The sequence below is a fragment of the Rhinolophus ferrumequinum genome, chromosome 23 (assembly GCF_004115265.2).
Source record: "Rhinolophus ferrumequinum isolate MPI-CBG mRhiFer1 chromosome 23, mRhiFer1_v1.p, whole genome shotgun sequence".
Lineage (NCBI taxonomy): Eukaryota > Metazoa > Chordata > Mammalia > Chiroptera > Rhinolophidae > Rhinolophus > Rhinolophus ferrumequinum.
Window position 1 is genome coordinate 9,346,523 of NC_046306.1, and position 27,669 is coordinate 9,374,191.

At 53.3% G+C, this 27,669-nt stretch overlaps 1 protein-coding gene across 1 annotated transcript in view; it reads right to left on the reverse strand.

Moving 5' to 3' along the window:
* LOC117015781 (uncharacterized) overlaps window positions 1-27,669 on the reverse strand; it is a 153,680-nt gene that overhangs the window by 84,286 nt on the left and 41,725 nt on the right. The window lies entirely within an intron of this gene.

A 27,669-nucleotide genomic window follows, 5' to 3' on the forward strand; every position in this document is an offset into this window, starting at 1 on the left:
TGGTGGGCAGGTGGTAAACCCACCCTTCCCCTCCTTACGTCCTCCCCTCCTTGGCCACCCCTGACCCTGGAGGAAGGAACTCTGGTTCCCATTCTCCAGATGAAGAGACTGATGTTCAGGGAAGCTTCAGACCAACTCCCATCCTCTGGCATGTGGCATCGGGCATGGTGCTGATATTGGGGCCGTGGGTGAGGGCCCTGTCAGGGAATGGGGATCCCTCCACCCCCAGCACAGTATGCAGATGCCAAGGAAGGCAGTCTGGCTGCAATCAAACATCTTGAGTTCAAATCCTGACGTAACCCCTCTGTGCCTCAGTTTCCCCGGCTGTCAACTGGTGATAATAACAATGCCAACCCCGTCTGGTTGTTGTGAGAATTAAACCTGGCACATAGTGAGACGCCTTCTGAAGGTACACAGTGAGCTCTGTCGTGCCTCCTCTAGAGGTTGGCAGATCCCTCCTTTTCTGGATTGATGGAGGCAAGGAGGCCCAACTGTGCCTCGGCTCAGGGAGGCTGACTGCTCGCATGGCCTCACACACACACACAGGCCCCAGGAAGCTGCCCCGGTCCCCGGGCTGCTCCCCACTCCAGGGCAGTGCCCCTGGATTAGCATCCCCAACCCCACACCTCCGAAGACACACAGACACGTCTCAAGGCCACAGCAGGGCTGGTCGCGTTGTAATTATTAATAATTTCCTCCCTCCGTCCCTCCCCCAGACCTGCTCAACCAGTCTCCCCACAGGCAGCATGGCAGGCCTGACATTTGAACCGACTATTATTCTCTCACTTCTGGGAGCAGCGAGAAGGGAACATGGGCCCTGCGTCTTAATCTTGTGGAGGGGGCCGCATGGGGTGGGGAGCAGCACAGGCCGTCTACAGGTCTCCCCTGGATACTGAGTCCCTGGGTGCAGCATTCAAGCTCCCCAGGGCAAGGGGCTCATCGCCCCTTCCCTGAAGACCAGGTGAGAGAGAAAGAGATTCAGCGCCTGCCAAGGGACAGACTGGGAAACCCTCTTGAATGGGGTGGGCGGGGACAGGAGCATGCGGTGGTTAAACACGGGGTCTGGATTCATGTCCTAGCTCCGCCCTTTATCTGCTGTGTGGTCTTAGACAAGTCACTTCACCTCTCCGAACCTCCATTTTTCTCATCTACAAAATGGGGTAATGGAATTCTCACATTGAAGGGTCAGTGGAATTTTAAAAGCTCCAGACCCAGTGCCCACAATGGGGGACAGTCTGTGGGCTCAGGGTCTGCCCACGCTCTTTTCTCCTGGGAGCCTAGAGGGGCTGGGCCAAAGTGCCAACCAGAGCTGCACCTGAGACAAAGCCCTGAGGCCTGGAGGTGCCAAGACCTCAAGGTCATGTCCCATTTCTAGCCATATCCCAAACCCACCAGTGGGGACAGACCATGGTATGTGCCCCCCATTACTCCTTTGCTCCCTAATTACTGACAGTTAGGTCACGCCTACTGTCCCCCCGGCCATACCAAGAGAGGCCTGGTGCTGCCCACGGCGTCCACCTCAGCAGGGGCGGCTCAGGCCAGGGAATCCTGGGGCTATGGGGAACTTGAGGGCCTCTGAGCAGGGCAGGACCTGAGCTGGGAAGGTCAGAAGCTTAAGTCTCCCATTCAGGGCCTTACCAGCTATCCCTTTACCTTCGTGGAATATTAGAATGGCCAAGAGCTCAAGCTGCTTGGTTCAAATCCAGGCTCCAGTACTTGTAGCTATGTGGCCATGAGCAAGTTACTGTGCTTTTTTTTTTTAATTGGGGAATATTGGGGAAGAGTGCGCTTCCCCAGGGCCCATAAACTCCAAGTCATTGTCCTTCAATCCAGCTGTGGAGGGCGCAGCCCAGCTCCAAGTCCAGTCGCCGCCCTCAACCTTCAGCTGCAGGAATTGCACCATCCCATGCAGGAATTGTACCGGCAACCTTGTTGTTGAGAGCTCGGGCTCCAACCAACTGAGCCATCCGGTCTCCCTACTGTGCTTTTCTGTACCTCAGTTTCCTTCTGTAAATGGGGGTGATAACCTAGCATTGTGGGGAGTTTAAATGCAGCAATGATTTGTAAAGCACAGAGCATGATACTTGGCACATAGTAGGTGCTCAATAAATGGAAGCTGGTAGTTGTTGCTATATCTACTGAGTAGTTCACTCTTCACGCTCTCCCCTTTACCTAGTCGGCTCATCTCCACTACGAACTCCTATGTATCCCTTAAGACCCCTTACATAGCCCCTCCTCAGAGGAGCCATCCCTGAGCCCTTACACACACACACACAGACGAAGTCCTCACTTCTGGGCTCCCGAGCACCACACATGGGCGTCTCCTTCCACAGCCTGGGCACACTACAGGTAGATAAGCTGGTGCCTATGGGGTTCACCATTAGATCACCAGTGCCTGGCATGGAGGGATGTGGGTGAAAGGTGCTCTCTCACTCTCTTCCTTTTCTTCCTTTTATGATCTCAACCAAAATCCCCATGGACGTAGGAAAAGCTTAGAATTCCAATCAAACTTTGAAAATTTTCTCAGGCCACCACCAGAATGAAAGACAGCACGGATCCCCAGAAAACAGAATTCAGAAATTTAAAAGCCCTTTAATCAAATGTGTTACAGATTGTTTTCAAAAACAAAAGGAATACCATGTGGCAAGGTAAGAAGAATGGAGCAGCTCTGCGTGTATTGATCTGGAACAGTCTCCAAGATAAGTTATCAAATAAAACAAAAATAAAATGAGGGGCAGAATGGGGCATAAAAATTGTTGGCTACCATTTGTGTGGGAAGGAGGGAAGGAAGAAAGGGCAATCTAAATATTTATTTATATGCACATAAATTAGCTCGGGGAGAAAAATCAATTAGTGGAGGCCGTTTCTGGGAAAGGAAAGCTGGAGACTGAGGGTCAGGGAGGGCAAAGACTTTTTATTCCATATGCTTTTGTACTTTTGGGTTTTGTACCATTTGCTCACAGTAGCTATTCACAAATAAGCACATGAATAAAGTTTCGGGTTTTGGAAGTCACATACTCCAGCACTGGGCCCCACCTGATGCCGAAACGTTCCCCAGCACTCTTGCCAGTCTATCCTGCCTTGAATGCTCCCAGTGATGGGAAGCTCAGTAACTCACCAGCCAGCTAATCCATCCTAGGGGAGTTTGGAAGGGTGGGCTGGGGCTCAATGAGAGGACGTAGAAAAGTGCTTCTGAGGCTGCAAACAGGTGCCTCTCTCTTGCTCCCAAAAGTAAGCAGAAATGTGGGTTCCTGTCTAGGGACCTGCTCTGAGGGCCTGCCTGTCCCAGGGCCCAGGTGGGAAGTAGGTAGGATGGCAGGGTGTGCTCTGCTGTGACTCAGGCCCCACGGGTGCCCGAGGCACAGCCAGCTTCCCAGGACACAAGGCTGTGACTCAGGGCCACACAGTGGGCCAACCCAGGTGGCAGCTGGCAGGCCACCAGCACATCTAGGCCCTTCCCAGCCTTGAACCCCAGCAGGGCCTCTACCCCTAATTTTGCCCTGAGCCACGTACACCCTGGCTCACTACTGTCCCCCTTGGCAGAGGGCAGGATAGGAGATTAAGTCTCTGGTGCCAGACCACGTGGGTGTAAATCCTGCCTCTGCTATTCACTGGCCTGAGCCTCAGTTTCTCCATCTGCACAGTGGGTAGTGGTATTGCCCTGCCTTCTGCAGGGCTTATAGAACTTCTCTGAGTTAATCAGGTAAAGTGTCCGGGTCAGCCCCAGCAGTCTGCACTCAGTACATATCAGCCATTACAACTGTGGGTGCCCAGCGTGACGTGGGGTCACTGACACTGGGTTCTCACAGGGAAGTCTGAGGGCCCAGCTCACCCTGCAGGGCCCAGTCAACAGGCCCAGGAGGAGGAGGCCTCCAGGGGCACCTGGCTCCAGAAACATCTACAGCCTTGAGCGAGTCCTGGGTCCTCAGACAGACTGTCAGCTCCATGAGGGCACAGGCTTTCCTTTTCGTTAACTGTGTCCTGTACCTGAAATACGCCTGGCGCACTGTCAGGTTGGCTTCCCGGGCATGTGACCCAGGCCGTCACACAGGGCCCCGCTCTCAGAAGTTCCCATGCTTGGTTTAATGCTGGCACCATCTTGAAAGTCTTAATTTTGAACAAAGGCGCACTGCATTTTGTACTGGACCCCCCAAATTCTACAATTAGTGCTGAACATAGTTGACACCCAGTATGTGTTGTGGAACGAATAATGACCAAATGAATGCCACCTTGTGACAGCACTTAACTAATTTCACCCTGAGAGTCGTGGACTCCAAGTCTCCTTTAACAGATGGAGAAACGGAGGCTCATGGAGGTGAACAGACTCACTCCCAAAATCACCCAGAATTCAAACCCAGGCCTGTTGGGCCCCAAAGCCCTGGTATCCCCTCAGGGATAGAAGGGTGGCTTCTCTGTGCCAGGAGAAGCTACAGTCCCATGGATCCCAGAGCAGCTGGCAAGCTCTGCCCTTCTTACCAGAGCTGTTCTGCTTCCCTTTTCTCAGCCAGGGAAACTGAGGCCCAGCTCAGGGTAGGAGTTGGCCCAGCTTGGTGAGGGTGCCTGCCCGGGAGGCAGGCTGGCTGGGTGCCCAGTCAGGGGGCGAGGGCCTCTGTGAATCGCTCCTTAGTCCCCGCCGACCACAAGCGAGTTGGGTGAAAGGCGGCTGCTCCCCGCCCGCTTCCCCGCCAACGTGGGCTCAAACAATGGGCCTTTGTGCCCAGCGTGGGCGTGTTGTCAAGGTGCGGAGCCCTGGCCCTGAGCCCTGGCCTCGGCCTCCACGAGGGCAAGGGGGCCGGGCCGGGGGGGGGGGGGGGGCTGTGGGGGCCAGGAAATGCGGCAGCCAAGGGAGCGAGGCCTCCCTGACACCATCACAGCAAAGGAAACTGAGGCACAGAGAAGGTGCAGCAGGCACCCAAGGCCACACAGCATAGGGACATCAGAGGCAGGTCGGGAACCTGGGACACCATTTCCCTCTTGCTGTGGCCTGAGGATCCCCACCCTGCAGCCAGGGGTCAGAATTCCCTGCTGCTGAAACCTGCCCTCAGGGGGTCAGCAGGGTGAGAATCCCCCTTCCTCTCTCTTCTCATCACCCTATGTCACCTTTCCAAATGGGCTCAGCCACCTCAGTCTCTGGGAGGCCCCATAGCATTGCTAGGAAAATGTCGCCCCCTCACAGGCCCCACCTGACCTGCTCTAGAGCTTCCCTCTTTCAAGATCATGTGCTCGGCAGGAAACTACCTGGTCAGGTAGGCACTACCACAAATCCTATTTTGTAAGAAAAAGCTGCCACTCTGAGAGGGGGCTGGGCTTGCCCAAGGTCACCCACCAGGGACTCAGCTGTTGTGCATAGTTGGGCTCCAAAGATTTCCAATGACCCCTGAGAAGAAGAGAGGGGGGAAAGAGCGGGCCCTGCCACCCCACACCCCACACCCCCCCCCCCGCCCCCCGCAGACAGAGAAGTCAATACCAGGAATAGTAACAGTAACAAGTAGCTATCAGTTACTGAGCATTGAACAAGTGCTATATGTACAGACTCTCATTTCACTGTCACAAAATCACTGAGAGGCAGGTATTATTATCATCCCATTTTACAGTTGAGGAAACTGAGGCTCAGATGAGGTAACTTGCCTAAAGTCAATCAGCTAATAAATGAATTTAAACCCTGCTGAGTCCACTGAATGCCTCACTCACTCAACCCTCACAACCCCCTGGCCAGGCACGGTGAATGATTCAAATTACAGGTGAGGTTCTTAGCAACAAAGTCAAATGCCCAAGGTCACACAGCCAGAAAGGGGGAAGAGGGAGTCAACCCTGGGCTTCTGGCCCCCAGAGTGCCAGGCTTGTTTCCTCCCTCCCCCCGCCACCAAGTTCCCTAAATGTCCCTGGAATCCATCCGCACAGCAGCCCCTCACCCTCGTCTCCCACCTGGATGGATGCAACAGCCCCCGACCCCATCCTCGCTGGGCCTGCATAACACGGAACAGACAATCAGGAAGCGCCAGAAACAGAATCCCAGTCGGGAAGAAGCTAAACATCCATGCCCGGAAGCTGGAAGGGAGCATGGCACTCTGCTCACACCACAGATCCCACATGGAGAAGAAATAGCACGAGCGGCTGCTCCCGCAGAGATGGATCCCAGAACAGAGCTCTGAGTGGAAAGAAGCAAGTTGCAGAAGCAAATGTCCAAGCGATGCCGTCTGTACAATCACTCCCACAACCAAAGCAGTGACCCAAATCCTTCAGGAATGCGTGTACCTGTGCGTGTGCATATGCGTGTGCGTGCGTGTGTAAGTGTGTGTGCATGTGTGTGTGTTAAAGTATAAAGAGGAGGTAGAACTGGGAAACGAGCCTTTGCTACAAAAACCAAATATGTGAATACGCCACCATCTAGCAATGCTGCTCTTGAATATACACTAAAGAAATCTGTTCTTATGTCCACCAAAAGATATGTACAAGAATGTTACAGCAGCACTACTGACAATCCTAGAAACGGGAAATAATATACATCTCCGTAACAGTAAGGTGATGAAACCAATTGTGGTCTATTTAAACCGTGGAGTACTACACAGCTGTGAAAAGGAATGAACCACTGACACAAAACATACTCGTAGTTAGATTTCAAGGGCCTAATGTTGAATGGAAGTGTCAGGCACAAAAGGACACACCCTTGGAATGACTCTATGTACACGAAGTTCAGGAAGAGCAAAACCCACGGCTAGGAATGGTCTCTAACTTGAGCCGGGTGGTGATCCCACGGGCTTTCAAATTGTACAATTCAGAGTCCTGTGTTTTACTGTGTGTACTTTAAACGTCCATCAAACACACCACAGAAGGACAAAGACATGCATGGAATAATGAATAACAAACCCTAGGTCGGTGAGGTACAACTGGGGAGGGGCAAATGGGGGTGTCACCTATATTGGGGTGTTTTCTTAAGCTGAGTGATAGCTGCATCGAAGGTTATATTGTTATCCCTTCAACTTTTCTGAATATCTAAACTATTTCATTGAAAACCGAAACCACATGCGGCTGCTGCTCCAGAATGCACACGGTCCCCGCTGCCTGTGAGCTGCGGCCCACCCTCCTCCGTGGGCCACTCCAGGGCTCATCCTCGGCCTCAACCTGTCTTTCCAGCCTCCTCAGCCCTCCCCACCAGCCAGGCTGGTCTCTTCACTCTTCCCCTAACACGCCTCAAACATTCCCATCTCCACGCCTTTCCTCCCACCTGGAATGCCCTCCCCATTCCTGTCTGCTGCTCTGTGCCAGGCATTATGCGGAGTGCTTTAGGCTATTAACTCCTGAAATCGGAGGCAGAGCCAATGGGGAGATTGGGGCATCACTTTCAGCTGCAAATAATCTCCACTGTCACCTCCCAAACAATCCAAGTACGGAGTGGTCTTCCTGTGCCTACGGTTTCAAGACAAATGCTGTCAGACCCCAACCATTCCCTGAGTTCCTCTGATATAGAAATTCTGGCCCAGCACGGACTGAATCTTCACTCATCACTAAGGGTTGGGTCTTTATCGTTCTACTCTATGTAGCGGGAAATTAAATCCAGAAAGGATTGCTCAGAGAGGGCAAGTGACTTGTTCAAAACACTCAGCAAAGATTGTCTTGCTCCAGAGATCTTTTCCTCCTCTGAAAGTTTCCAATCATGAAAGGCCCCAAGCTTTTCCTGCCTCAGAGCCTTGGCACTTGCTCTTTCCTTTTCTGGAATGCCCTTCTCCCAGAATTTTCTATGCCCAGTTCCTTTTCATCATTCTGGCCCCTGAATTCAGGTCGGAGCAAACTTCCCAGCCCCTAACTCTAATGTAAAGTAGCCCCACCCCTCTTTCTCTATCACATAACCGTATTTTATTCGTCAGATAACAGCACTATCTAAAATTGTTCTGCGTATTTATTCATTCACTTCTATATTATTTGTCATACGCACACCCCCCTAAGATATAAGCACCCCAAGACAGGGCTTTTGTCTGTCTTCATTGTTGCATCACACAGGGCCTGGTGTAGCAGGTGCTCAGTAAACAAGCTGGAAGAACACTCATCACTAACTGATTGGGCCGACCCAGGGTCACACGGTGTGACAGAGAAGGGACTTAGTGATCAGCTGGGGCTTGAATCTTTGTTCTTTGTCGTTCAGCTCTATCCAGGCCCAAGGGTCCAAAGAAACAGGACGAGGCAAGAACGGTCTGCGCTGTGTGGCCTGGTGGGCCCCAACCCTCCAAGCAGGTTGAAAGGGTCCCCACCCCACTGAAAACAAATGTTTTGCTCTTAATATTTCTGAGTGTGTGTAATGGAATGATTTTGCCCTTTGTATTCTTAGCTCCATTTTTCCAGGTTTCTAGCATTTTCATAGATGCGTATACAGTTCATATGGCCCCACAAGGTAGAGATAAAAACAGAGAAAGTCAGAGAGAGACAGGGAAAAAGAGACCAAAACAGGAGGAAAGACACTGAGCCAGAACAGAGAGAAATAGGTGGACATGGAGAGACCGATGGGGACAGAAAGGGACAGAGTGAATGGCGATGACAGAAAGAGAGAGAGCTGCCTTCCATTTCTCCTTACACAGGCACCTTAAGAACAATATTTATTGAGCATTTAAAGTGTGCAAGCACATGCTAAACTCTTTTATGGGAATGGTCATGTTTGGTTCTCACAACCACCCTATGAGGTAAGTGCTACTTTCATTCCTCTTTTAAAGATGAGGAAACTGAGGCACAGAGCTACCACCTAGTTAACCCCCAGTCATACAGCCAGCAGGTAGTGAGGCCAGATTGGGCCTCAGATCTGCCCCAGACCCAAGGCTGAACCATTTCGTCCAGGAACAGGTCTTGGGGTCTCTGGGTTTGTTTTGGGGCAGCTCCTCTCAAAACTGGCTGAGCCAGCCAAAGGCAGGTCCTGCTCCACAGGCTGGGGCAGGCTGTTTCTAACAGCCTCCCCGGTGGCCGAGGCTGTGGGTCCCGATCGCTCGCTAGCAGCAAGGGTTGAGCGGAGCCCGTTACTCCAAGGGTCCTAGCAGCAGCCACTCCCATCACCAGCCGTACCCACAGGACCCGGGGCCAGACTGGCCCCTTTGGTTCAATTTTCTCTTCTCAGCACTTCCTGTTGAACTGTCCTCAGATTCCTGGGAATTCCCTGTAAGCTGACTGCTCCTACACACAAAGACAGCTGCACAGTGATGTTCCTTGTGGCCTTGTTTACAGGAAAGAGAAATTGGGAGCACCTAAATGTCCACCAGTGGGGGGCTGTTAAATACGCTGGGATCAGCACAGCCATAAAAAATGACGGTGGAGCAAAGCACAAAGCATACACATGACATCTGACCTGGCAAGTCCACTTCTAGAAATAGATCCTACAGATTTGCACATGGCATGGAGGTGTTTGCACAAAGCTATCTGTTGCAATGTGTAGTGGGGAAGTTGCAAGTACCTCAGTATCCATCAGTGAGGAACTGGTTCATTAAATCAGGGTCCACACTCACAAGGGACTACCACACAGCCTTAAAAAAAAGGAGGGCGCTAAGTCATAGACATGGCTAACCACACCCGAAATTAATATAAAATAATATTTAGAGAGAAAAGGAGGGTGTTCCTTATGCCCCAGTGGAGACCGTCTCCAAGATTACTGCTAGGTGAAAACAACAAGGCACAGACACGGAGTGGATCGTCTTCTAATATCTGTAGGAAAGCAAAAAGAAAGTAAATACAGAGGGTGCCAAAAAAAATGTAGACACGTTTTAAGAAAGGAAAACTATTAAAATTGTGACACTCAATATATACCGATAACAAAAGATGAATACAAGTCACGTTTGACTTCTGCAGTGACAAGAGGGGCTCCCACAGCATGAAGATGGACACTTCTGATGACGGAGAAGTACTGCTTGAGCAACGCTGACCAAAGTGTCCGGTTGTACACATTTTTTGGTACCCCCCGTATATGTTTTTATTTGTATAAGCATGGAACCCTTCTAGAAAGTAAAACAAGTAAATGTCTCGGCGAGAAACTGAGGGAACAGAAGCAGCAGGGAGGAGACAGACATTTATTTTACTTTTTGTACCTTTGGTATTTGGTGACATAGGAATGTATTCTCTATTGACAAAAATTAATAAAAGTTAAAAATTTTTAAATGATGGAGGAGTGCTACATTTTTGGATGTAGGAAAACGCTCATGATAAATTATTGAGGGAAAAAGGAGGTGACTCAGTTTGCATGATAATATTCCCATATATCCAAGCATGTAGGTATAGAGAGAAATGTCTGGAAAGACTGTCAACAAATTGTTAACAGCCAGAGTTGCTGCTATTTATGCAATATGTACGTTAACTCACTTAATCCTCACAACAGTGCGGGGTGGGGTGGAGGGAGTGATATTGTCACTTTGCAGATGGGGAAATTGAGGCCCAGGAGGTAAAGTCTCCTGCCATAGGTGTCACAGCCAGCGAGCGGCAGAGCTGGTATCTGAACCACAACCATCAGCTACCGAGCCCAATTCCAATGGGGTGATTTTTACTTTGAATTTTTTAGCATTGTTGGAAGTCGAAACAATGAAGCCAACGTGTCTCCATCTCTGTCTCTGTCTCCCTCTTTCTCCCCTCCCCCTCTTAAACAAAGCTTTTAGGAAAAGACCTTCAGGACAGACATGGCACGTCCCAGGCCAGCAGCCCCCTTCCCGAGCACTCACAAACCGCTAGAATTTGCCCTTGAGCTCCAGGTATGGAGAGCCACAACGGCAGTTTGAAAAAGAGAGTGTATTACATATCAAACAGGGTCAGAGAGAACGTTCCAGATAAAAGGACACCAAAGAGATGTGCCACCAAATGCAGGGCCTGACCCTTGATCAGAGCAGGGGGGAAGTAGCTCTCGAGGACACTTTGGAGCAGTCTCAGTAACTTGGCTGCCGACGGGATGTCTGCTAACAGCACCGAATCGGTGCTCAGTTTCTCAGATGCGATAATGAATTGCGGTTGTGTCGGAGAAAACCCTTGTTCTTTGGAGACGCTCACTGGAGTATTCAGGGTGAAGGGTCAGAATGTCTGCAACTTATTCACAAACAGCTCAGTAAAATCCATGCAGAGAGAGAAAGGGGGAGAGACCAAGAATGCACCCGGGGCCAAGTGTTGACAGTTGGGGATCTGGGTGAAGGGACTAGAGTGGTTCGTTAAGAGGTTTTTGCACTTTTCTATAAGTTTGAAATTTTTCAAAATAAAAGGCTGGGGTAGATCGGTGGTGGAGAACAGCTGGTGGTGGGGAAAGGAACTGACTACAAAGGGGCACCAGGGAACTTTCCAGAGTGATGGAAATATTCTGTATCTTGATCATGGTGGTGGTTATGCAACTGTGTGAGTTTGTCAAAATTCACAGCACTGTCTGTACACCAAACAGGGTGAATTGTGCCGTATGTAAGGTATACTTCCAAAAAGGTGACTTTAAAAAAGAAAAGTTGGGGAAACAGAGCCAATAGGGCCCCAACTCACGGGGCTCTGGGAACACAGTGGGCTGTGCCTTGAGCCAGCCTGGCCTCAGCCTGTCCCGCAGTACAGTGGGGCTGGCCCTCCAGGGCCTGACCCCGCAGCCTGGCCTTGGGAAGCACTAGGCACCAGCCAGGAGTTCCTCTCGAGCCTCCTTGGCCTAAGTCCAAGGCCTCAGTTTCCCCAGGGTCAGGAGAGGCATATGAAATAACTTCCTGTGTTCCCTGGGTGCCCCTCACAAGGCGCTCTCAGCTTCAAAAGCGACAGGGTTCAGCAGGAATGGCCACTTGCCATCATTCGGTCCACCCCACCACCACTGGGTGCAGCCAGAGCTTCCGAGGCCCAGAGGAGGGAAGCAACTTGCCCAAAGTCACACAGCAGGTCAGGCAGCTCTGTCTAAAATGGATCAATCCTAAACTAAAGCCATCCAAGCACCCCCGTTTCTCAGATCAGAAGATCAACGCCCAAGTCCGTGTCAAAGCTCAGATTATCAACATCTCGGCCACACCAGACCCTGCTGCTGTGGTTCTCTTTAGTGTGGCTCCCACGGCTTATGGTGAGGGGCACGGCAAGCGGGGACGTGAGTCTCCAGTCTTGACCACTATCCTTCACCGTCCCCGCTGTCTTCTCCCAAGCTCCGACCCCATAGGGGCAGAGGGAGGACAGGGAGGAGGCAGGGGTCCCACGCCTGCCCCCCACTGCCCCAGGGAGCGCCCGCATGGCAAAGAGCCATGGATTCTGCCCAGCCCACGAAACTCACCTCACCCAGAACCTGTTTCAACTGCTCCAGTTCTTGGCAGCGGTGGAGGCCTCATTAAGTGATGCCAGCGCCTCCCACACACCACCCAAAAAAGGGGAGGGGGCACACACCAACAATGGAGCTCTATGGCACCTTCCCCAGAGACCCCCAGGCCCCTCGGAGGGCAGAGGAGGCACAGTGCCCAGCCAAGCCCGGGGAGCAGGGGCCTTACCGCGCGGGCCCTGCCACCTTCTCCCTAGGCAAGCCTGCATGGGCCCCGCAAAGTTGTTTCAGCTCCTTAATTAACCGGCAGTGATTAAGAGGCCACCTTGGAAGGCCCCCAGGGCTTCAAGGAAGGCTGGGGGCCAGGAACTGGGGGCACGGCCCCCCAGCCATGGCAGGCTCAGAGGCTCCCCCCCAAGTAGAATGGGGAAGGAGCCCCCATCCCACACCAGAGCCCTGGGATGAAAGAGCCCATCCTCCCGGCATAGGCTGTGTGATGCTGGGAAAGTGGCCTCACTTCTCTGTTTCTAGCAGGAGGGAGGGCAGGGTGGTGGCGAGACTTGATTAATGACTGTTTGTGAAAAGGTCCCAGAGATGCTGCTGATAACAGGCCCGGCTATTATTCTGGGAAGGCATCGAGGAGTGTCTGAGCCCATAATTACGAGAGGATGAAAACAGTAAGGAACAAGGAGGCCTCACCCAACCCTGCCCACTGCCCCCCACGCCCACCCTCCTGCCCTAGTAGGGGCCCCTCCCCAGGGCAGGGGACCCAGGGAAAGGACGCCTTCGACCCCAGCCTGGGCCCTGAACCTTCTATTCTTCCTCTCGGCACCTAGATTCGTGAACTATTTCTATCCATTCCTCCTTCACTCATTCATTTCATAAATGTTTACTGAGCACCTACTATATGCCAGGCAGTACAGCAGACAGCAAAACAGACAAAGCCCCTGCCCATGAGAGCTCAGTCCACTTAGAGGAGGTAGATGATAAACAAATAAGAAAATTCCATCGAAGCAGCAGGATAATTTTTTTAAAGGTGACGTGATAGAGAAAAATTGGGGGAGACTTGAACTCGAGTGCTCAGGGAGGGCTTCTCTGAGGAGGTGACATTAGAACTGAGAGCCAAAGGATGAGTTGGAGCCGCCAGGGGAAAAGTATTCCAAGCAGAGGGAACTGCGCATACAAAGGCCCTGGGGTGAGAAACTCATATGTTAGAAGAGGCTGGAGCAGGGAGCCAGAAGGGGAGAGTTGTGGAAGGGGAGGTCAGAGAGACAGGTGGGGTGGCAGTGGGTTGGGCAGGGCCTGATGCCCGATGAGCCTGGACTGCAAGCCCCCTCAGAACAGCAGGCAGCCATGGAGAACTCTGAGCAGGGATGGACTATGCAGCCTACTCCATGCACACGGGCAGGTGAAATTCAAATTCAAATGCCTGAAGATCCTCACAATGACCACCCTTCCTGTTTGTACAACACTTTCCTACTTGAGGTTCAAATCCTGGACCTCCCACTTCCTGGTCGTGTGACCTTGGGCCTCAGTTTCCTCTCCTGTTACATGACAAAGATAACCCGTCCTGCCTTTGAAAGGGGGAGGGTACTCACAACTCAAATGGTGATGATGATTTAAATTCCCATAAACTCACAGAGCAAGAATTTCCTGAGCACCTACTATGTGGAGCAGAGCCCTGCAGGAAGCGCCTGCCATGGAGAATTAGGAAGGGGACACCCAGCTGCTGAGGGCTCTGGGGCACCGATACCTGAGTTCAGATCCCAGCTCTGCCCCTTCGGAGCTGTGTGCTTTGGGCAAACATCTTGGTCTCTCTGAGCCTCAGTTTCCTCATCTATAAAACAGGATCAATAGTAATATCTACCTCATGAGACTGTTGTGAGAACTGAATTAGCTAATAAAGTGCCCCTTACCATAGTAACAAAAAGAGAAATAGACAAAGTGCTCTGGGGTTGGTAGGTAGAAGGAGAAAGGCCCAGGCTAGGTCTGGTAGGGGCTGCCCTCTGTCCCAAGATCCCAAGCCAGCCCCCATATATGCAAAGCCACTCTCAAGTCCCCAGCCTGAGACGGAGACCTTGGGGACATGCTGCTGGATCTGAGAACCTCGTGCCAAGAATTGCTGCTTTCTCTGCTTTCTTTAATCACAAAATGGCCATTCCGTCAACATCCATGGCAGTCCTAAGGGTCCCAGTCAGACATACCCTCAGCAATGCACACACCCAAGTGGCCGCCCCATCCTTACAGAAAGACAGACCCTAAAGCCAAGTAAACCAAGGGTCCCACCTCTGGCTAGTAACTGTACCTCGCTGAACCCATTTCCCCACCATTCCCACCTCACAAGGGGTGGGAGTGACCTCCCACCTCGATGTCAGGGTGGCCTCACACTAGTCACAGGGACACAAAGATCCGGATTTTTTCCCCCACTGACCACCCACGTACTGTGTGCCTGGCACCTTACACCTACGGTCCTAATCCCCACAGCAAGCCAGGGAGGCAGAGCCGGCCTTAGACCCAGGGCTGCCTGACCTGGCTGTAGGCCAGGGTATGCCGACCACCACTTACTGAGTACCTACTATGCGCCAGGCATGTGATTCACGTGCCTCGTCCTCACGATGAACCCCATGAAGTCAAACCCTCTCCTTCTCCAGGTGAAGAGACAGAGGCTCAGAGAGGTCAACGAAAGGGTGTGCTTGAGGATACCGAGATGTGCAGAGCTGAGATCTGCACCCAGGCCCACCGGAAGCTGCGATTCTAGTACATTCCCCCGTGGTGCTCATAGAATGAAAAGATGAGCTGCCATGTGGTGAGCATTAGCTGTACGCCTGGCCCTGCTCGGACACTTTATCTGCATCATCTCCCTTAGTCCTCACCACATCCTATGAGGGGGATGATATCATTATTCTCTCCTTTCCCAAATGGGGAAACTGAAGCTCCGAGGGAACTTGACCACGTTCACACAATGGCAAAGAGGCAGAGCTGAGATTCAAGCCCAGGTGAGCTGGCCCCAGGGCCATGTCCTGCACCTCTCCTCTGCATACCTGGCTTAAAACACACCTACTCCACGAGTCGTCTCCCAGACCACGGCCACCTCTGCCACCCCCGCCCCATTAGTGCACATCCCTCAGCATTCAGTTGGGCTTTTCTACATATTTGCTTTCTGTGGACTGTGAGCGCCATCTTTCCTAGAATTTTCCCTTTGACACCCACCCCTTCCCATTCTTCCCACCAGCCTGGCTCCCCGCACAGGGGACGCTGGACCCGCCAAAGCCCCACCTGCCCCACGATGATTAATGAAACCCCCAACTGTGACCTGCGTCCTTGGTCCAGGCCTTGTGCCTGGTGACCTCAGCCAGGCGTGGTGAGGGTGGGAGGAATGGGGAAGCAGTGGAGACATTCCGTGGGAGGACGGGGTCACCCCCACTGCCCGCCTGCTCCCTGAGAGGAGCTGTGGCAATCAGAGAAGACAGTGGTTTACCAAGAAAAGGAGAAAGAAAACTCAGGCAAAGAGCAAGTAGTTCATGGCAGGGGTGAATCAATAGCCAGTGGGCGGGTGGGGGCCGGAGAGGAGAGGCCATGAGGCCACTAGCCTAGGAAGGCGGCGCCGGCCCAGGAGGAAGGCGAGAGGCAGAAGGACCTCAGCAAAGAAGAAGAGGTGCACGTTTGGAGCACCTGCGTGCCCGCTGTTACCCACCCAGACCTGCCTGACTCCACCCAGCAGCCTTGAAAAGCATGCATCACATATCCATGTAATGTATCAAGACAGTGAAGATCAGAAAAGCAAAGTGACTTGTCCCGGGTCACACAGCATTTAGGTGGTGGAGCTGGGATTCAAACCAGTATCTATGGCTCAAAACGGGGAGTTAAAAGCACAGTCTTTGTAGTCAGACCTGGATTACCATCTGAGCTCCCTCACTTGTACCCACGTGGCCTTGGGCATGCCATAGCTCCTCTCGGGGCCTTGGTTTCTCTATCTGCACGATGGACATAAAAAACTGCCAACCTAATAGATTGTCAGGTAGTATCTATGAGCCAGCACAAAGTCTGGCTCAAATCAGAGAAGGGCATTGTGGGGCTGGTAGTGTGGGCCCTATCTGACTGCCCCATTGCTGGGGAGCTCAGTCCCCCACAGAATAGATTTTCCAGCCAGAAAACTTCTCCTTATTTTGAACTAAATTAAACCTGCCTTTCATGAGACCATCCCAGGCTGGTCACGGAGACCTCCCTGCCCACCACTCGTCCTCTGTAAAATGGAAGGAGGCCGCTGACCTTGCGGACAGGACTCAATCACTTCAAAAACATTTACTGAGCTCCTACTGTGTACCAGGCATTGGTCCCAGCAGTGGGGACACAGATATAAACAGCAAAGTCCCTGATAGCAGGGGGCTGACGCTCAATGGAGAAGGGATAGGCATTAAGCAGACAAACCCTAAGGAAATACAACCACTCGATAATCATTCATTTGGGGAATCTAAACACAACAAGCATCCAAACGACAGAGGACATTGAGAATTTCTTTTTCTGATCATTCATCTTTTTAAACAACATTATTGTAGAAATCGGGTGGTGTTCCTTCTTGGCTCAGAACCCTCCCGTGTCTTCAGGATCAAGTCTAGATGCCGTAACACAGCCGCAGGGCTCCCACTCCGGCCCCTGCCCACCTCTCTGCTTTCCACTCTCGTCCACTCTGCTCTAGTCACACGTCTCCTCACTGTTCCTCGAACAGACCAAGCTCTTGCAGTTCTCAGAATCGCCACACATGCTCTTCCCTCCACTTGAAGCTCTTCCTCTCACTCTCCAACTGCCCAAGCCCTCTTCCAGAGAGCTGCCATCCCCTACCCCAGGGGGACACATCTAGGCCCCGTCTTGCCGATGAACTTGGCTCACTTGGCCGCCTTCCCTGGCCGATGCAAAAATCCACGCAAAATGGAAAGAAAAATAGCCAGGAAAAAGCATGAGTCATTTGTTTACAGACTAATTAATTACTAAGCTCAAAAACTTGATTTCCATTCTTCCTTTTTTCCCCTCTCTGCCCTTTGAGAATGTTTGGAATCCACATTGTTTCCCAACGCAAAAGTATGTCAAGTTTATTTTTAGCAAACGCATGATCGCTGGGACTGTTATTCACCTCTTTCCCCCACAACCACCTCGCATCAGTGAGGAGCCACCACAGAGCATTCAAGCTGCTTCATGCTCTTCAGATGTGGCTCCTGGGAGGCCAGCGGGTTTGCATTGGCCCTGATGGCACTGGGGTCAGTGGGACCCAAGCTGGGTCCCATGCGAAGGGACTGCGGACAGAGGTTCCAGGCTGCAGTTTCTCCTCCTGACCAGGGGCAGTGCTGTAGGGACGGGGGAGCAATTTCTCCCAAGCTGGCTGAGCGAATGCCTTTTCCTGGACTAGAAGCGGGGAATTGGGTATTTCAGTGACCTATCCCTCCACTTCTTGCCTTTAGAAGAGGAGTGGGAAAGCGTAACTGATTCACCTTTGGTTCAGCAGGACGGGAACGTCCTCAGGCCCCGTCTAGCCCACTGCGCCTTCTCGGCTCCTTTCCCCGTCCTCCACCCACTCCCACACTCCTAAGTCCCCACCACCCCTGTCGGGCCAACCTTGCTCACCCCTCCTGCTCTCTGAGAGCCCAGGTTGGGGGGTAGGGGCAGCCTTGGGGGAACTCTTGCCAGGGCCTTCCGTTCAACAAGGCCACTTCCGGTCCCTGTCCTGAGATGGGGCCCGGCAGTTATGGGGACTCCACCTCAAGGGGATAAGAAAGGAGGTGTCGCTAACACATACTGCTGCCAAACAATAAAGGGGACAACATGGCTGTGGAACAGAAGTGTCACCCCCAGAGGGTGGGCCGGTGTCCACCAAGGTCTGCCTGTGTCCCCAGTGCTTGGCGTACAGCGGGTGCTCAGGAAACACTCGTCGCCCTGAACTCCCGGTCACGGTGCCGGATCAGTTAAACCTGAGGCCCAGGGTCCCATCTTGCAAATGGGTAACCGACCTCTGACCCTAGAGTAGGGGTTGCAAACTCAACTCCTACAGAGCCAGGCAGGGACATACAAACGAAACGGGTGGGGGAGGCCACTGTGGCTGTGCCCTGTCTGTGGGGACAGCCACTTCTCAGCTCCGGCACAGCCCAGAGTGCCCGGACCTTCCCATTTCTCAAGAGAAGCCAGACATCTGGATGTTTGTCCCCAACGTCCTAATTGGTTAGTGTCGGCAACTCGTTTTGACTTTAAGCAAAAGCCCCACACAGACCAAAGCCGACGCACCTCGAAGCTGACCCAGCCCACGGGCCTCCAGTTGGAGTCCTTGGTGGTTCGCGTTTGTGGCTCACGAGGCCTTCACCAGGTCTGTCACGCCCAAGCCTGGGACAGGCGCTTGGGATGGAGAAGGCGGCGCAAGCCTCACCCCGTGTGGGAGTAGCTATTATCCCAGCTTATGGGAGGGCTGGGCTGGACTCATCCGTGCTGGGACTGTGGGCATCGCCTGCAGAGCTCAGCCTTCCACTTAATTAAGGAAGCTGATAATAATCTAGGTGGAGCATGAAGATAGGTCGACAATGAGTTAGCAAACTGCGGCCGGTTGATTGTATCTATTGTAAAAAGCCCAGATATAATATCAGATTAGTACACTTTGTGTGCCTATTATAACACCGTGTCATTACGGGATGTGTTATAATTAAGGCCCAAGCGGGCCCCCTTCTCTCCCTGACTTTGCAGGTCCAGGCACAGCCGTCTCCTCTTAACCCTCTCCTGCCCATGACTGGCCCTGCCAACGGGGCATGTGATGCAAACCTGATCAGCCAGCCACTGACACATCCTACAGGCTGCCAGGTCCCTGGGACAGCCTTGGAACCAAGACAGGCAAGATCCCATCCTCAGAGAGCTCCGAGGACGGGGGGAGCCAGCTGATAATAAATACGGGAACAAGCAAAACAAGGCAGGTTCACGGCGAGTGCTGTCAGGGAGCTGGGTAGAGGGCCTGGGTGGGCATCGGGTGGTCACCGGGAAGCCTGAAGGAAGGCGAAGTGTGCTGTGGGCACCATTCTCAAGCTATTGACCAGAGATGGGGGCTCGTGGGGTTGGCCGAGGCATGATCTAGGCCATGTGACCCCTCCTGCCCGCCCATTCTCTGCTTCAGCAGATCTCTGTGGAGTACCTACTGTGTGCCAGGCCTGGGCTGAGTACCAAGGGAGAATCATGAACAAAGCAGACAACCGTGCCTTCCCTGACGAAGAAGACATTCTAAGGAATGAGACAGACATTAAACAAATAAACAAACAAATGTATTACAGGATGGCAAGTCAGGAGGAAAGATTCAAAGACTGGGGGTGACAGTGGAGGTGACACCTTAGCAGTGTAGCCAGGGAAGGGTTCCCTGAGGCAGTGACTCTGCGATGAGATCTGACTAAAGTGAGGGAGCCAACCGTGTGAAAGAACCAGGGGAAGAGACTTCCAGGCAGAGGGGACAGCAAGTGCAAAGGCCCTGGGGTTGAATCATGCCCGGTGTACTGGAGGAATAGCAAGGAGGCCAGAGCTGAGCGAGCATAGGAGAGAGGCTCAGAAGAACAACAGGGCCAGACGAGGCAAAGCCCTGCGGTCCTTACAAGGACTTTGACCTCTGCTCTTAGGCGGGAACCACGGAGGGTTCTCAGCAGAGGGACAAGACCTGATCTAAGATCCACCTGGATCTCACAGGATCCCTTTGGCTACACGTGGAGAATGAACTAAGGAGCGAAGGTGGGAGCAGCGAGACAAGCAGGGTGGTGCTTTGGCTCCAGAGGTGGAAGTTGAGGGGGAAACATGGTTGGATTCCAGATATATTTCAAAGGTAGGGCTGACAGGATTTCCTGACCAATTATTGGATGTGGGCAAGAAAAGCATTGGTGATCCCACGGTTTGGGCCTGAGCACCTGGAAGGATGGAGTTACCATTTCCTGAGAACGCAGGGCTAAGGGTCTGTTCTCTGCCCGTGCCCCGAAAGCCCCCAGTGTACCCCCATCCCAGGTTCGCACAAGTCAGGGTGATGGAGGGAAAGCGTGCAGAGTGGGCCCCACCCAGGCCTCAGAGCAGGAAGGGGCACCCAGGGCCTGGCCGCAGGATGACACAACACTTAATAATTTCTCCACTGAGTGTTGCAATGGGTACCCTTTATCGACTGGCGAAGGGGGTGAGATTTTGCAACCACCTCAACGGGTGATTGTGGCTGATGCCAGGCCAGAGGCATATTAGGTCAGGCCACGGGCATTTTCTTGACCCACAAGGATTGAGTCCCAAACAGGCCATCCATCCAGGGCTGAGCTGTCACGGTGGCACGGAGGCCGGGAGTGAGCACTGGCCTCAGAGCCCACTGGGTTCCAATCTCAGCGCCTCCACTTGGCTGGTGACCTTGAGCAAATCACTTTCCCTTTCTAGACCTCAGTTCTTCCTCTGACGAAAGGGGAGCAATTAAAGGAATTATTTGTAAACTACTTTAACTGTTACCAATACACAATTTAGTGTGTATTCAGCACTTACGGATACTTGGCCCCATGCGGAGTGCTTTCTGTACATCATCTCATTTACTCCTCGTGTCAACCTTGAAACTGTTATTTTCCCATTCTCCAAATGGGAAAACTGAGGTTCGGAGAGAGGAAGTGATTGCCCAGGTCTCCCAGCCTGTCAGGTGTGGAGCAGGGACGCAAACCGGGGCTTGTCTGACTGCAAACCCCAGCTCTGTGCTTAGGAGTCACTGTGACTTTCTGAGGCAGCTTCCTCATCTGTAAAATGGGAATTACAAGCTAAACGGAATTAAGCAGCTGCTCCCCCAGGGTCAGTATCTGGCACTTGGGGAGCACGCAGAGCATACTGGCTATTCTTATTATTAATTATTATTATGATTACCACCAGAATTGTTGTTACTCGTCAGCCTAAGATACTCACCTCCCCTCTCCAGGCCCCACCTGGCCCTGTAGGGCTCAGACTGGACACAGGCGTTAGAATCACACCCCCATGGCCTCCATGCCTCTGCCTTCCTGCTGTAACCCTGGGCATGTTTCCCTTGTCCACTGAGGTGACAATTCCCACCTCCACTCCAGGTCATTTACAGGCCAAAGGAGGCTACTGGGTCACTGACAACCCGTGTATAGGGAGCCTCAGGCCAGTCCTGTGAAAGAGGGTCATTAACCCCACCTGGCAGAGGAGGACACCCAGGCTCAGGCTGGAAATGGGACTTGCCCGGCACATCAAGCCCAAGAGAAGGGGATGGAGACGTGGCTCCCACCGTGACACGACCTCTGACTGCTCCAGGCGCTGATGCAAAAGCCGTCCTGGCAAAGTCTCTCTCTGTGTGTCCCTCCCTGCCGCGCTCTTTCGCTCCATCTCTCAGACCCGCTCTTGAAGTGCGTCTCTTCCCTGTGTCTCTCTAGCTCTTCCCTGTGTCTCTGTCTCTCCCTGGTACCTCTGACCCAGGCCACCTCTTCCCGCACTCTCACCCTCTGGCCCCGCCCACCTCCTCTCCATTCCAGGCTCTATAAATATTTACTGAGGTGAAGGTGTCTGGCTGCCTCATTTGTTTGAAACCCTCACCCAGCCCCACCTCCCCTCTCACTGCTAGCACCCAAGTGCTCCCCAGGGAGGGAGGGCAGGTGGAGTATCTACAGCCTCAGAAACCCCCCAAAATGCCCCCCAGCTCAGGGGTCCACAGCACAGGGCCAGACCTGGCCCCAGCTAGATTCCCTCTTATTGGGCAAGGGCCGACTCTGCCCAGGGCACTCCAGGGGTGAATGCTGATTGGCCCAAGTCAAACATGGCCCTCTCCCTCCCCTTGCAGTGATTGGCTGAGGCTAGACATGGAATGCATCTGTGGCCAGTGAGATGGGGAAGTCTGCCAAGGGACTTCTGGGAACAGTTTCTTCATTCCTCAGAGGACATATGAGGGCCTTTTCCTGCCTTGGCCACGGCTATGTGAGGAAGAGATGGCCGGAGCTTTGGCACCGTCATGGAGCTATGAGGAGCTGGCCTGGGAGGAGATGGCAGAACCACGAGATGGGAAGAACCTGGGGTCTTAATGATGCTCAGTACCCCCCTTAACCTCCAACTCACTCGGCCGTTATTCATTCACTTGTTCAACAAATATTTATGAGCACCTACTATGTGCCAAGCCCTGTGATGGGCACTGGGGAGGCAGCTGGGAACAGAGTCGACACGATCTTTGCCTTACATTCTGGGACAGGGGACAGCCCTCAATCAAATAATCATCTGAGCAAGTGAAAATATAGCCATAAGGAGGGCTGGAAGGAGAGGTCCACGGAGATAAGGCCAGAAAGGGGGATCCAGGAAGCCTTCCCTGGTGATTTGTCTTAGGTCAGGTTGCCCAGAAACAGAGCCCGAAACGGAGATTGGAATGCATGTGATTCACTGAGGAATGCTTTGGGGAGAAAAGGAGAGAACGAAGCAGGACAGGGCCTGGGAAAGAGCTAAGCTAGCATGTGTTCTCAGCTGAAGTCTAGTTCCAGAGAAGCTCTGGAACATGAACTGTACCACAGAGTTGATCCCACCTTGAAATAAGAGAGCTAAGCTTTGTTCCCTGATCTCGTCAGTCACTGGCTGTGTCTGCCTCTGATGTTGGGGTTGAGAGGACCTCCCGAATGAGGCAGCTCCTGTTTGATGAGACAAATCTCCAGAAAGGAGATCCAGCTAGGAGCCCATAGCTGCCACCATTGCATGGCAGCTAATAGATAGATGCTGGGCCCAGTGGAAGGGAATGTGGGTGTCACCGCAGCACCCACTATAAGAGGTCCCCCTGATTTGAGACCTGGCTACTAAGTGAAAAGGACAGAGGAAAGCAGTCTAGTAGAGGAAGCCGCATGTGCAAAGGCCCTGAGGCAATCAGGAGCCAGAGTCACTGAAAGAAACCAAAGTGGCTCTCGCAGAGTGAATGAGAGGAAGAGTGGCAAGAGATTAGGCGAGAGAGGTCAGCCATCATGCAGCACCTGCAGGTCACGATTAGGACCTTAATCTTTATTCTGAGGGCAGTGGGAATCATGGGTGACTGTTGAGCAAGGGAGAATGGTAATGCAGTTTACATTTTCTAAGGCTCCGTCTGGCAGCACGTGGAGACGAGACTGAAACTGGGAGCAGGAGACCATTTGGAGGCTGTTGTAACCACTCAGGTGAATCACCCAAGCCTGGATGGTGGTGGGGGCAGGAAGCATGAAGAGGTGGGGACAGGGTGAGGCCAGACCTTAGGAGGCGATAATAATGGTCATTATTGATCCCTCCCCACGAGGTGCCGTTCTAGAAAGCATCTCATTCAAGTACGTCGCTTTGAAGTACAAGCTCTTCCTTACCATCCCTGCTTCACCAGGAGGAAATGGAGGCAGAGTAGTATCAGTGCCCTAGAAATGGCTCAAACCCTCACTTGCCAACATTCTCTGCCCCACCTCACTTGTAGGCCCCAAAACACTTGTCAACCTCAGGCATCCAAGGTACCCTGAGACAGGTCAGTCCCCCAGGGGCACGTGGGAAACCCATCGTGTGTCTCCACTTTCTCATTTCACCCACCTTGAGCAGTCAGTGTTATTATTACATCGAAGGTCTCCCAGCCACAAACCCCATTTCCACCCAGTTCCTCGCTCTCTCCTATGGGGTGGGACCTCACCCTGGGTGACCCAGCAACCCAGGGAGACGTAAAAACTTGCCGAGGCCGCCAGCATGTCCCTGATGCAGGTGCCGGGGTGGTGGTGGGAGGGGAGCTGTTAGCTGTTATCTGTGGCCAGAGGCAAGAGGCCCCGTGGGACACCTGGTGCGTCTGATACGGTGGCCTGTGGTCCCAGCCCCGTGAAGACAAGTGGGCCATGCCCAGCCTGGAGATAATCGAGACCGGATTCCGGCCAGTGATTCATTACAACATCACAGCCAAGGCCGCCCTGTGGAGTCTGACGTCTCAGAGGCAGGATCATCTCAGGCCAGGACTGGGGGAGAGGCAGGGACGGTGTGGGGAGACGCAGGGGTCCACAGGGTCCCTGACTAGGAGGAATCTACACATCCAAAAATGTCCAGGCCACTTCTTGATGGCCACTGGCTCACTCATGGAGTGCCTGCTGTGTGTCGGGGCCTGTGGGACAGGGGTGACCAAGCAGACCTTGGTGCCTGTCTTCAGGGAGCTGACACTTGCATGGAGGAAGCAGGCATCAAACAAGGAATCCCACGAAGAGAGTGGAGAGGGCCAAGTGCTGGGAAGGAGAAGTACAGGGCACTACATAAGTGAGGTGACTGAGCTGAGGCCCGAAGGCCGAGTGAGGGGGAGCTCTGGGAGGAGCTGGAGGGAGAGCATGCTAGGAGGGGATACAGCATATGCAAAGGTCCTGAGGTGGGCCAAGTGTGGAATGTTTCAGGGTAAGAAGATGGAAAGGGAGGGCCAGAACGATAAGCCAGGAGCGAGAACAGATCAGCAGGCACCCCTAGACAGAGGGAAGGGGCTCAGATTTTAGCTATGAGCCATGGCCAGCCATGGAAGGCTTTCAGCAGGGGTTGGGGTAGACAAGATCAGACTGGAGTCCAGTGGATCTGATATACAGGATGGCCTGTAGGTTCTAGGACCTAGGGATCCAGGCCTCCTGGGTCTCCCCGCTTCCAATATTCAGGGTTCTAGTAGCCAGCAGGCAGAGGCCTCGCTGGGCCAATCCCAGGTACCCCATGGGCTCCTGGCTGCCTGCCCCCAGCTGGACCTCCTAGGGAACATTCCAGGCAACGATTATCTCAGTTCTGAGCACTAATTAGCCCAGTTTCACCTCGGGCCCTCCCAGCTCTGCTCTGAGGAGGACCCTGGGGAGGCAGCCTCCAGGTACAAGGTCCCAAGGCAGAACTGAAGGGACCAGAAGTAAGGGGCCCTGAGTTGGTTCCAAGGACCACTCAGACCTGCAGCTGCAACCCAGAGGTGTGGAAAACGCCCTTCTGGAGATGCCTCCAGCACCCTCCACCCTCCCTCCCCCAGCATTTCTGCACCTTGGCCAGCCCCAGGCACCTTGCCAGAGCGAACCCAGCCCCCACCAGCACCCAGAGAGCTCTCCTCCTCCTCACTCGGACTCTTTGCCTCTCTAAGCCTAAATCTAGCTGTCTGTGTATAAATGTCTTTCTCTTTCTCTCCTCTCCTCTCCTCTCCTCTCCTCTCCTCTCCTCTCCTCTCTTCTTCTTTCCCCCTCCCTCCCCACCATCTCTCTGTCTTCTTGCCCCTCAACACAGGCTCAATGCCCAGTCATTCTCCCCTTTCCCCCTGGTCTCCAGCCTGAAGCATGGGTGGGGGCAGATGCTCTTCTGGTCCCAATTCCACAGGGGCCCAGGGTGGGGGTGAGTGTCCCTAAACAGCCTCCAGGTAAAGTAGTAAAGATGGTACCTGCACACACTACTCCAACCCTGCCGGTTTTTCCAGCTCAGCCCCACCCCAGACCGGGCCGCCCCCTGCCCGGGGACCCACCCTCCCTGGGCCAAGTGGGGCTGCTGGAAGGTGAGACCTGACCAGAAGCATCCTGGGAAACAAAAGCCAAAGCAGGATCAAGTTGCCTGTGCCCTCTACGCCAGCCCAGGCTCAAGATGGCAACTATGGCCCCATTTACACATGAGGAAACTGAGGCTCAGAAAAGATTTAGATCAGAATTCAAACCCAAGACTCAGGAAGGGATTCATGCATAACCAAGGGTCTCCCTTCCGCTCCTGATCCCCTAGTTTCCTTCCCCAGAGGCCACCCTGGTCCCAGTTTCCTGTGTGTCCTTCCAGACTTGCCTGTGAATATCCACATTTCTCTTCTTTCAGGAATGTTTTAACACGTGGTGAAACGATGGGCCCTGCCCTGCACCTACGTTTTCACTTAACCATATCCTGGTGATCGTCTTATCAGAACCTACTTCCTTTTTTCCAACACCGGCTGGGTCCTCTAGGGAGTGGACCAGACCCAAGGTACTTAACCAGCCCCACTGCAGGACACCCCAGCCTGCGGTCTTTTTAAAATATGTATCTATAGAGAGAGAATGTCACAGCAACCCCATGCCCTCAGCACACAGGCAGCTGCATACACACGGCAGGCTGCTGACCTGCAGGATCTGGTCTCTGGAAGGGGCAGTGAGTCCCCAGAGATGAGCTCAGAAGCCTGGAATGGAGCTTGTTAAAACTGCAGATTTCTGGGCTGGCTCCAAAGCACCTAAAGGGGAAACTTAGGTAGAAGAACCCTTGAATCCGCATTTTTTAGCAAACACCCCAGAGAGGAGGAACTCAGAGAGGGGTAGGGGAGATAACAAAGTTGTAGACTGTTCAGCTGGGTTTTCGAGCTGTGTTCCCAGCTCATGGGGCTCCTGGGGGATACCGTGCCCCCCATCTCAGCAGCTTCCTTTTGTTTTGTTCATGTGGAGAGACTCCGGAAAAATTGGGAGGTGGGGGGAGGAAAGTGTTCTCTGCAGCGAAATAAAAGCAATAATGAAGCTGAAAAACCAATAGATGGGTAAACAGAGGCAAAGAGGGGTGATATGGCAAACCCAAGACTCCACAGGCCTTGGTGTTCATATGTAGCAAGGCTGAACTTGAACCCAGGTCTCCTAACTCGTAGGCCAGGAGTTTTCTATTGCATTCCACCCCACCCTGGTCCAGTCTCCCATCAGCTAGCCACTGCTTATCCACGCACCGCCCCCCCAATAATCCGCCCTCCCACCCATCCCTCCTCCACCTGTTCACTGCTCACACCATCACCCAGCCCACCCTTAGCCGTCCGTGTCCAGCCTCCATCCATCTCTCTGTCCATGATACAAGCACTCATCCACCCACCCATCCTCCATCCTCCATCCAGGACTCAGAGCACCTACTATGTGCCAGGTGCCATTGCAAGCGCTGGGAACATAGCATCAATATGACAGACCTCTTCCCACCCCAGAGTTTAGCACCTATGGGACAGACTGACCATAGATGGATAATCACACACATACAGACCCCCAAACAGGGGTCCTGGCTGTGAGGACCACAGGAATGGAGGGGAGCAAGGGACAGTCGGGGAAGGCCTCCTTGGGTGCAGACGCAGTCCTCGAAGAATCAAGCAAGGAGGAGGCATGAACCTGGTAGAAAGGGAAGGGAACGGCATTCACTGAGGAGAGAGCAGCATGGGCCAACAGTGGAAGGAGGAACAGCAAGCTGGAGGAATGGGGAAAAGTCAGAGAGAAGGGACAGGTAGGAAGCTCCACTGGCACCGTCCAGGCTCCTGCCTCTCTCCCCAAGAGAACCAGCCCCAACCTGCCCTCCCAGTCGGACCACTGTCTCCCTGGCCCCCCGCCAGCTCCCAGCTCCCCACCAGCCCTGGCCAGGCTGCCTCCTCCCACTCACCTGCTGACCCCACCCCACTGCAGGGGTCCTTCCCTCCCCTACCCCAGCTCCTGGGGGCACCAAGCCCTCTGTAGGGGGAGGCTGGGATGGATGGGTCCTCTCAGGCTTCACCCAGC